An 11,979-nucleotide genomic window follows, 5' to 3' on the forward strand; every position below is an offset into this window, starting at 1 on the left:
TTGGTAGGCTAGAATCAGATAAAGAGTTATAAGTAATTAAGTAGCAAATAAATATTTGTTGAATTAAAATCAATGCAAAACCACATTATAAACAATATAGTCAGTGATACTGAAGAAAAGGATAGGACATAGATTAGCACACCATCTTAAAACTGAATAACAAAAACAAAACAATAGAATACAAAAGGACATAAAAGGCATTTAAGGGACAAGGAGAGACTAGCAGCATGGACTTATGTTACAGTAAACTTATGTTTATGTTCAGTTTTAATTTAGGCAAAAAATAACTAATTTTAAATGTTTAAAAGCCAGTAATATTTAATTTGTGAATGAATGTAAAATAAAATGTGCAAAATACAGTATTAATAATTTACTCATAGTCATTTGAAAAGCTTTACAATATTTTAAAAATGTGTTATGACTTGCCTTTGTAGCTACACTTTTATAATCTCTCAAACAAAATTTCAAGAAAATGTTAAATTAATTACAATTAATAAATCACAGGTAGCTATAATATTTCAAAGTTTTTCTGTAAAAATGACCAAAAATATAATGATATGTAAAGTTTCTGAAAGTGAGAAAAATCATTTATTGAGTTATGGCTATACTAGAAACAAGGTTGCACTTATAAAATATTTCAAATGTATTTCAATTCTTCAGAGGAACACTTAAAATTTAGAATATTTAAACATTAAATATTGAAAATTTTGTTTCATTTGTTATTTTCCATTTAAATTTTAATTATTTGCTTTCTTTATTCCTTCCTTTCCAATAATTTCTCCTTTCTTCCCTTCTGATCATTTCTTCCCTTCAATTTACTCTTCTTCTTTTGGTTAGCTTCAGTTTCTTCCTTTCTCTGTTGTCTTCTTCTACCATCTTCTATTTTCTTTATCTGCAAGTAACTTCTTTTTCTTCTAGCCTTTTAACTTCTCCTCTTCTTCCTTTTCCTAATTTTAATTTTTTTTATCCAGAAATTGGTTAATAAATTTGAATATAGACAGACATTCTATTTATTCTTCTCACAGTTATTTTTTATGAACACTTTTACTGTTTGTTTTATTCCTTTCTGAATTAGGTTAGTATTTACAAATTAACTTTAAAAACTACAAGTTCTAATTTTATAGATATGTGGGGGCACTTCAACCCAGCACTGGGTGAATAATAATAATAATAATAATAATAATAATAATAAATAGTAATAATAATTCAGCCAACTAAATCTTTATTTTAAAACTCAAAGAATGTATTTTGATGCTCATGTGAATTCAGTTTATATATTTTCTAAGTTATTACCTGAAGCCATAGTTCACTGTTATATTGTATATAGTTTAAATGCATGGGAATACTTGGTATTTCTAGACAATTCAGAGTTTATTGTTTGGATATTCAAGTCAGGACGTTGGATTATTCAGTTTGGTATATTCAAATCATCATTGAGATTGCTGTTTGTAGCTATATGTTGAGTTTCAGCTAATGATAACAAATATTTTATTAATTATTCCTCTGGTCTATGTTCTAAATAGTATTACACATGATTCATAACTTATGGTGATTTGATATATTAGTTTTTACACTTGCTAAATGGTACACTGCCATAGGAGTTATTAGAATTCATATATCATATTTTAATTTTTGTAGATATCATATTCAATGATAATCTCTCTATAGAACAATAAGAACGAGTCAGAGTCCTCCCTCCCTCTTAAGGTATTCCACAGCGTCTTCTTGCACAACTATCCTATTCAGTAGCCTATGTGTATTAAGTACAATCTTGACATAGACATTTTCAAGTTAAGGTGGCCATTTGAGGTATGACCACATTATAAAGCTTGAAGTATCTCTATAAGCACTTCTATATCACTTTTACCCTGGGATCTCTGTCATCATAATGATTTCTTGCCATTTTTCCCAGAGTCTATATTAAGGGTCAGGAGTAGGCTTAGAATTTTCACTAAACCTGCTTTATTTAGGGTTCTTAAACACCGCTACCTCCTTCTCAACCCCGGGCCTTAGACAGGAGATTAGTAAAGAAAAGGGCTGTAGATCTCTTTAATATACTTCCTGTTGATTAGGGTCAGTGGGTCTTTAGGGGATTATAAAACTCATTTGTCAGTATACCAGCAATCTAGTTCAAAAGCCAACACCAACCAGCAACATGATTCAGAAGATTGGGACAAGTCAGCAAAACTTCCAAGACTCAATTGGATTGACCTGGGAAATTCTTTTGAACATGTCTCTCTTGGACATTGAGTGTGAAAGCACGAAGATCAGCACAGCAATGTTGATCCAAAAATCCAAGTCTTACTGTGAGTGGGTCTCTATGTATCTCCTTTCCACAAAGTCCATTGCTGGATGTTCTCAGCTGTCCAGTGTCATACCCTTTGCACTACAAGGGTCACAGCAAAACATCACATCATGTGCCTTCTCACAAGGCAACCTCCAGCAAAACAGCATGTGCCCAGCTTGCAGCAAAACTTCCCATGACAAATGAGTCTTCAAGGAAACCAGAAATCCATTTCAGGTAGTAATTTAAATATTCATTTTGTAAAGTACCTATTCAGAAATATAAATTATTTCTAGAATTAATTGAGTGAGTTCTTTATATTGACACATATAAAAGTTACTGTTTTTAATTACACATATATACTGGTAATATTTGAAAAAAAAAAAAAAACTTGTGTTCTTGACTTCAATAGAATCCAAATATCTAATTTTCATTCGAAGGATGGTAGATTTTCTTTGTCCAGTCTATCTTTCTTTGTATCATCACGAACCAATCCTTTGCTTAATTTTAGAGGGGGGTCCTGAGTATCTTCACCGAGTTCTATCATCCTGTTTACTTCATACTTATGCCTTGATCTGCTCTGCATAGCTGCCATAATATCCTCAAACTCACAGCTCAACAAACTTTTGTTTAAAGAGTTTCCTCAGAGAGGACTGAGTTCCCCTTCCTTGTGATGTATTTAAAATTGATTCTCAAGGTGAACAGCTGTTATAACCAGATTTCAACAGTATTCTATCATTGAATTACTGCATTTTCCATGATGTTGAGAAATCATTCTTTCATATATTTTTCCACAGGATTTTATTGTCTTAAGTAGGAAAATATATCCTTTCCTGTTTTGTTTCTTTTATTTTTATTAGAAGTAGAAAACCTTTCCTGTTCTTTCTTTTAATTTTGTTTACTCCAACACAGAGACAAACACACACAGAGACTCAAACAGTAAAACCAAAGATTTCTGTTATGTCTTTTCTTTTCCATCTTACTTTTCTATGCTAACTGGGTGATACCTCCTCTAATGTCTCAGTTTTACCAGTTAAGCATTAATTTTTTCAGACCTATTACTTCCCTGCACATCCTGAAAGTCAAGGCTCAAACGTAAAGGTATTTGGTAGTTTTGCAGGGAGTTAGGACTCTAGAAAAATGACTACAAGCCCTATCCTCAATATACTGTCTACTTTTAGTAACTAAGACAATAACAAGTACTATTTCAAGAACTATTTTTGTAGCGCTGGAGAGGAAATACATAAGACTGTAAATAAGGAGTTCACCTATCTTTTTTAATATTTTTCATATTTCCATGTCAAAAATATCTCCTTGAATATTATTATTATTAATTATATTGTTTAGTTAAAAATACTGTAAAAGTTTCCAACATTTGCCTGCATATTTCATGAGTGATAGATCCCAGAAAGACATACATGGTATATACTCACTTATTAATGGATTTTAGAAATATAGGATAAATATACTAAAATCTGTACACCTAAAGAAGCTAAGCAAGAAAGAGGACCCTGGATGATGATGATCAAACTTCATTCAGAAAGGCAAACAGGAAGGACATCAGAAGAGGGAGAAAACAGGGAACATGACAGGAACTTACCACAGAGAGCCTCTGAAAGACTCTACTCAGCAGGTAGGTATTTAAGCAGATGCTGAAGCTCATAGCCAAATTTTGGACAGAGTCCAAGGAATATAATGAAAGATGGGGGAGATGAAAGGCCTGGAGGAAACAAGAGCTACACAAGGAGAGCAATAGGATAAAAAAATAAAAATAAAAAAAATAAACAACATCTAGGCAGAGGCGTCTTTTCTGAGACTGATACTCCAATCAAGAACCATGCATGGAGATTACCTTGAACTCTTGCACAGATGTAAACCATGGCAACTCAGTGTCCAAGTGGGTTCCCTAGTAAGGTGAACAGGGGCTGTTTCTGACATGAACTTAGTGGTTGGCTCTTTAATCACCTCTCCCTGAGGGGTGCAAGTAGCCTTACCGGGCCACAGAGGAAGACAATGCAGCCAGGCCTGAAGAGACCTGTTAGGCTAGGGTCAGATGGAAGGGGAGGAGGACCTCCCCTACCAGTGGAATGGAGGAGGGTAATCGGAGGAGATGAAGGAGGGACAGTGGAATTGGGAGGAAGGGGCTACAGCTGGGATACAAAAATGAATAAATTGTAATCAATAAAAAACATTAATTGAAAAACACTTTGAAGAAAAGATGATTTTTAATGGAAAGTTACTGATAAAATATTTTGTACTTTTACATGGTTATTGTCTATTTATTTACTTAATTTCATGTCCAAAATATGACGTTCTATTTAAACATATTTGGTGATAATTTCTTACATAATTACACATAAACTTTCATATCTGTAGTCTAATCTATTAGACACTGAATTGCTTTGTGTTAGAATTCCATTTTTAAACTTTATTTTTTCTTGAAAGTTTTACCCACGCATAAAATGAAATTTAATTTTCACCATTAATATCTCTAACACTATTTAACAAGATCCAATACCCATTTATGTTTAAAGTCTTGGAGAGATCAAGGATAGAAGGCACATACCTAATCATGTTAAAAGCAATATACAGCAGGCCTAGGGCCAACATCAAACTAAATTGAGAGAAACTTAAATCAATCCCACTGAAATCAGGGAGAAGGCAAGGCTGCCCACTCTCTCCATATCTCTTAAACATATAACTTGATGTTCTAGCTAGAGCAATAAGACAACTAAAGGAGATCAAGGGGATACAAATCAGAAAGAAAGAGGTCAAAGTGTCACTATTCACAGATGATATGATAGTATACATGAGCGACCCCAAAAATTAAACCAGAGAACTCCTTCAGCTGATAAACACCTTCAGCAGAGTGGCTGGGTAAAAAATTAACTAAAAAAAAAAAAATATATATATATATAGATAGATAGATAGATAGATAGATAGATAGATAGATAGATATGTAGATATATAGATATCTATATATAGATAGATATATAGACATATATATATAGATCAGAAGCCCTCCTGTATACCAAAGACAAAAGGGCTGAAAAAGAAATCAGGGAAATAGCACCCTTCACAATAGCCACTAACATAAAGTACCTTGGGGTAACTCTAACAAAGCAAGTGAAAGACTTGTTCAAAAAATAATTTCAAGTCTCTAAAGAAAGAAATTGAAGAAGATATCAGAAGACAGAAAGATCACCCATGCTCAAGGATCAATAGGATTAACATATTGAAAATGGCCATTCTGCCAAAAGTGATCTACAGATTCAAAGCAGTTCCCTTTCAAATTCCAACACAATTCTTTACAGAACTTGAAAGAACAATTCTCAACTTTATATGGAATAACAAAAATCCTGAATTGCCAAAATGATCCTGTACAACAACAGATCATCTGGAGGTATCTCCATTCCTGATCTCAAGCTGTACTACAAAGCAATAGTAATAAAAACCGCATGGTATTGGCATAGAATCAGAACATTTTATCAATGGAACTGGATAGAAGACCCAGAAATAAACCGACACACCTATATATACCTGATTTTTGACAAAGAAGCCAAAACCATTCATTGGAAAAAAGACAGCATATTCAACAAATGGTGCTGGTCTAACTGGATGTCTACATGTAGAAAAATGAAAATGGATCCATATTTATCACCCTGCACAAAACTAAAGTTCACCTGGATCAAAGACTTCAACATAAAACCAGACACATTTAGAAAAAAAGGTGGGGAAGAACCTAGAACTCATTGGCACAGGAGACAACTTCCTGAACAGAACACCAGCCCCACAGGCTCTAAGAGCAACAATCAATAAATGGGACCTCATGAAACTGAAAAGCTTCTGTAAAGCAAAAGACACTGTCATCAGAACAAAACAACCTACAGACTGGAAAAGGATCTTCACCAACTCTATAACTGACAGAGGGCTGATATCCAATATATATATAACTAAAGAAGTTAAAAAGCAATAAATCAAGCAATCCAATTAAAAAAAATGGGTTATCAAGCTAAACAGAGAATTCTCTGTAGAGGAATATACAATGGCAGAGAAACACTTAAGGAAATGCTCAATGTCCTTAGCCATCAGGGAGATGCAAATCAAAACTACCCTGAGATTTCACCTTATACCCATCACAACTGCTAAGATTAAAAACTCAAGTGGCAAGATATGCTGGAGAGATTGTGAAGGAAGGAGAACCCTCCTTCATTGCTGGTAGGAATATAAAGTTGTACAACCACTTTGGAAATCAGTCTGGTGCTCTTTCTTAGTAATCTGAGAATAGTGCTACCTCAAGATCCAGTTATACCACTCCTAGGCATATATCCAAAAGAAGCTCAAGTACACAAGGACATTTGCTCAACCGTATTCATAACAGCTTTATTTGTAAAAGCCAGAATCTGTAATTAACCCAGATGTCCCTCAATGAAGGAATGGATACAGAAATTGTGGTACATTTACGCAATGGAATATGACTCAGCAATTAAAAACAAGGAAATCATGAAATTTGCAGGCAAATGGTGAGACCTAGAAAATATCATCCTGAGTGAGGTATCCCAGAAGCAGAAAGACACACACAGTATATATTCACTTATTAGTGGGTACTAGACCTATAAGATAGGATAAACATAGTAAACTCTGTACAACTAAAGAAGATAAACAAGAAAGAGAATGGGGGTTAAGATCATCAATCCTGGCTTAGGAAGTCAAAAGGGATGGACATTTTAAGTAGGAGAAAACAAGAGACAAGACAGGAGCCTACCATACAGGGCCTCTGAAAGACTCTACTTAGCACTGTATCAAAGCAGATATTGAAACTCATAACCAAACCTTGGGCCGAGTGTAGGGAATCATATGAAAGAAGGGGGGTTAGTAAGACATGGAGAGGCCAGGAGCACCACAAGAACCAAATGTATCTGGACACAGGGTTCTTTTCTAAGACTGTTTCTTCAACCAAGGACCATGCATGGATATAACCTAGAATCCCTGCTCAGAAGTAGCCAATGAGAGCTTAGCATCCAAGAGTGTTTCCCTAATAAGGGGAACAGTGGCTGTCTCTGATATAAACTTAGTGGAGTGTTCTTTGCCTCCCCCTGCCCTGAGGGAGGAGCAGCCTTCCTAGACCACAGAGGAAGACAATGCAGCCAGTCCTAAAGAGACCTGATAATCTAGGGTCAGGTGGAAGGGGAGGAGGACCTACCTTATCAGTGGACTTAGAGAGGGGCATGGAGGAGATGATGGAGGGAGGGTGGGATTGGGAAGAGATGAGGGAGAGGGCTACAGCTGGGATACAAAGTAAATAAACTGTAACTAATATTAAAAAATAAAAATTAAAAAGAAAGACAAACAGGGGCTACATTACTGAACATTTTTTTTCCAGCAACCATTAAATTTCAATATTCCCTTTCAGAAGGCTGGAGCCTCATGACAACCCCCTGTTTCCAAGATGTAATGTTGATGAGTATAATATCGTGGAAGTCTTGTGTGAGTAACCATATTTGCTATGAGTCCATAAATTCCCCAGCCATTTCGTGTCTACAAGAGATCAAATTATAATACATTTCTCCATCCTCCAGATCTTCCATGTTTTCCCACCCATTTACCATGTTTTTTTTCTTTCTTTCTTTTTTCTTTATTAGTATCATTTATTACAGTTTTTTCAGTTTGTATTCTTCTGTGGCCCCCTCCCTCCTTCTTCTCCTTATGCCCTCCCCTAGTCCACTAATAGGGGAGGTCCTCCTCCCCTTCCAGCTGACCCTAGCCTATCAGGTCTCATCAGAACTGGCTGCATTGTCTTCCTCTGTGGCCTGGTAAGGCTGCTCCCCCTTCAGTGGGAGGTGATCAAAGAGCAGGCCACTGAGTTCATGTCAGAGACAGTTCCTCTTCCCATTAGTAGTGAACTCACTTGGAGACTGTGCTGCCATGGACTATATCATAGTGATTTCTTAATAGGAAGCCTACAAGCTTATAGAGAAGAAGATTTTAAAAATGCAAACAGCAAACTACCTTAATAATCTTACTTTCATTCAAAACTCACACAGTGGAATCAAAGAATGTGAAATTGAGATTGAGGGAATGTCCAACCAATGCCTAGACTAACCTGAGACTCACCTCATGGGAAAGAGCTAATACCTGACACTATTAATGATACTCTGCTTTGTTCACAGACATGAGCCTAGCATAGCTGTCGTCTGAGATGTTTTACTCAGCAGGGGATCAAAATAGATGCTGAGACTTATAGCAAAACATTGGCCTGAGTGCAGGGAATCTTGTTGAAATGCTGGAAGAAGAATAGAAGGACACAGAAGAGGACAAGAGTCACACACACACACACACACACACACACACACACACACACACACATTAACAACAGTATGTGGATCTCATAGAAAGGGGAGTAGGGACTGTCTTTGACAAGGACTCTGTTGCCTGTTTTTTTGATCACTTAACCCTGCAGTGGCTGCCTTGCCAGGCCATAGGGGAAGAAGATGTTCTCTATCCTGATGCCACTTTATATGCTAGTATGGGTTGGTGGGGATGGGGTTGGGGTTGGGAGCTCCCCTTATTTGAGGAGTAGGGAAGGGAGGACATGGAAAAGAGGGAGGGAAGATGTGATGGAGAGGAAAGGAGGAAGGGGGCTGCCATTAGGATGTAAGATGAATAAATATATAGATAAAAAGAAAGATAAACAGAAAGAAGAAAGAAAGAGAGTGAACAAAAGAAAGAGTGAAAGAAAAGGAAGGAAGGAAGGAAGGAAGGAAGGAAGGAAGGAAGGAAGGAAGAAAGGAAGAAAAAGAAAGAGCAACTTTCATAACAAATCAATCTATTAGGGTATTCCAGGTGATCCAAACACTAGTATCACAATGGAAAAAATAACAATAAAACAAAGAACCTGATTTTATTAGTGCTAGAAGATAGTGCTATGGTAATCATAAGAAACGATTCAATAGGACTGATTTTTTTTCCCCAAAGAATGTGTGTTATAGCATACATAGCATTTGGCTCTATATCAGACAGGCAGAATGCCTAGCCTGGTAGCCATGGCAATGAGAAGAGCAGAACTATGCAATGAAAGGGAGGTCTCTCTACATAGTTAAATGGGACTTACGAAAATGTGTAGAATGTAGAAAGATAACTAAAGGCAGGACCTCATGGTGAAGCTTTTTGTAATTTATCAACCATGATGTGGGACTTTGAAGAAATGCAACTGTTAGGGACTCAACTATTTTCTTGTAAGTAACTCCTAATCCATGCTCCTGCAAGCCCAATAAACCCTTTGATTCATCTCTCTCTATCTATCTATCTATCTATCTATCTATCTATCTATCTATCTATCTATCTATCTATCTGTCTGTCTATCTATCTCTATCTATCTATATTGTGAACTGATCATCAATTTGGGAGAAATGCTCTTACCCACCCCCCACGCTGCATGTAGAAGAAAGCTGACATGTTCTAGAGAAGGGTGGATATGTAAGCTGGGACTTCATGACCCCAGACTAGGAAGAAAAACAAACAAATCAGAACAAAACAAACACTGGTCACACAAGGAATTAAAGGAGACTGAATGTGGCTAAGACAATTCCACTCAGCCACCTCAAGGTAAAATAGTAAGCACTCCTTTCTCAGAGCATGATGAGACACCTCAGCTTTTATGTTCACCAGCACAGGAAATGTGAATACTGTCTTTTCTTTTTCTTTTGATAAAAGAAAAAAAAATATGTTTCTACTTGATGAAGCCTAAGTCCCAGTCTTTGTTTTGGTGAACAAATTACTGATATTTATTTTCTTTGAAAATTCAAAATATTTGCCAAATTCAGTACTTAAAATTTTCAGGAAGCAGAGGAAAGAATGAAAAAAAAAAGGCAAGTATTTTGGGCTAATGGTTAAAAGTTTTGATTTTTCATGCTCAAATTGGTCATGATCAAAATTGTCTTGAATTTAACTGACAGTCAATGCTTCCAGTATTTTCAAAGCATGAGTAATCAGAAAGCTGATTTTAAGTCTTAAATGAGGAAATCTCTGGCACAAAACATGCAGTCACACACATTTAGGAGAAATTACTTGTAAATTTCTCAAGATTAGTTCCTCGTGGACTCTCCCAAATGGAATATGCAATGACAACAACCACATTGCAACGAATAGGTCCTTTTTTTTTTTCCTGCTGGATGGAATGCAGAAATTATAGTTTCTCATTCTCTTTGAACCTTCAGTGTTACTGAAGAAATGAAACAACTTGTTTCCTTCTTTTATCTTGGCTACAATTATGCCTTCACACATTTCACCTCAGATCTGAGAACTCGATATTGTCATGTTCATTACAGTTCTTAGAATTCTTTACATTTTCAGTGTTACTAGGAAAAAAAATCATTTAAACATAGTTGCCTTTGGCAATGATATTTTTCTTCTTCTTTGCTTTTTTTTCTTTGTAAAGAAGCTGTGCTTCCGTGATGCATGCAAGGTCATAGTCCCTACCCTTGTCTGCTGTACATAGGCAGAGCAATAAAGCAGGTAATACTCTCACTCAATTGAGGTGCAGATCTCATTTCTGCCAAACATCTGTGCAGTATGACTCTCCATATTATACCCTAAACACCAATTTTTTTTGGTAATATTATCAACTCTGCCTCTTTGCATTTTTATTTACATTGAGATGACTCAATCGGGATATGCTGATGTTCAGACATCCATAATTTTTAACGACATGAAATGTAAGAAAAAATATAGCAATATCAGAACAATGTGAGTGTGAAGCAATACTGTAATTTCAAAAAGGGAACTTAGAAAGATATTGAATATTAGCAAACAAGCCACCTTATATTTAGGGAATCACTCTTACTGGGAGAATTGAACATTATCTCATAATAAGAAATGATAATATTCTGTGATCATGTTAGAATTATGTCTCTTTTCAGCCTTTGGCTTCTCACACTGTCGATTTCTAAAATAGACAATTCAGAATTATATGAGTCATAGGAAATTAGCATTAAGGGATAGAAAAAAATACCAAACTAAGCTGTAGACATGTTATAATTTTCAGATTGATCAATGTTTAAAGGACATATCATCTACATTTCTACACAGAATTTTAACAGTTCAAAAATGGAGAAAGCTAAGTTATTTATGTTTTTTACTTAAGTCTGTGAGAGTCAAAGGACCTGTGAGTGAAATAATTATCTGCTTGAAAGTTTCTCAACATTGGGGAATTGTTAAATCTTCCTGTCCCTTTTTTTCTGCTTATGTATTTTTGAAGATGTGCTTACCTATGCATGCAGTCATAATAGACACATTGGGTGTTGAGAATAATATACAATACATCTGAAGTTATATTTTGCATTGATTGATAATTTCTTTTAATTTAGGTAAGACTTTCAATTTCACCAGACTTTTTAAAACTGAGTAAGGAACACATATTTATTATGAGCAAAGATGAATTAATATTACAAAATGAATTGCCCTGTCTCTGTGTTCATATAATGCTGTATTTCAATTGTTCTAAATTTGATGAATAGGATAAACATGTTATCTTACATTTTTTTGAAGAAGTAGTCAGAATTTGCAAATTAAAACTACATTTTAGCCTCTAAATGAAAATCAAAATGAAATGGACAATTTTCGTGATGGATTCCACTTACCAAAATTAAATCAAGGTCAGGTAAATAGATTTAATAGTCCTATAATCCCCAAGGAAA

Source organism: Psammomys obesus, unplaced genomic scaffold, assembly GCF_907164565.1.
Source record: "Psammomys obesus unplaced genomic scaffold, mPsaObe1.curated_primary_1811, whole genome shotgun sequence".
In the NCBI taxonomy this organism is placed as follows: domain Eukaryota; kingdom Metazoa; phylum Chordata; class Mammalia; order Rodentia; family Muridae; genus Psammomys; species Psammomys obesus.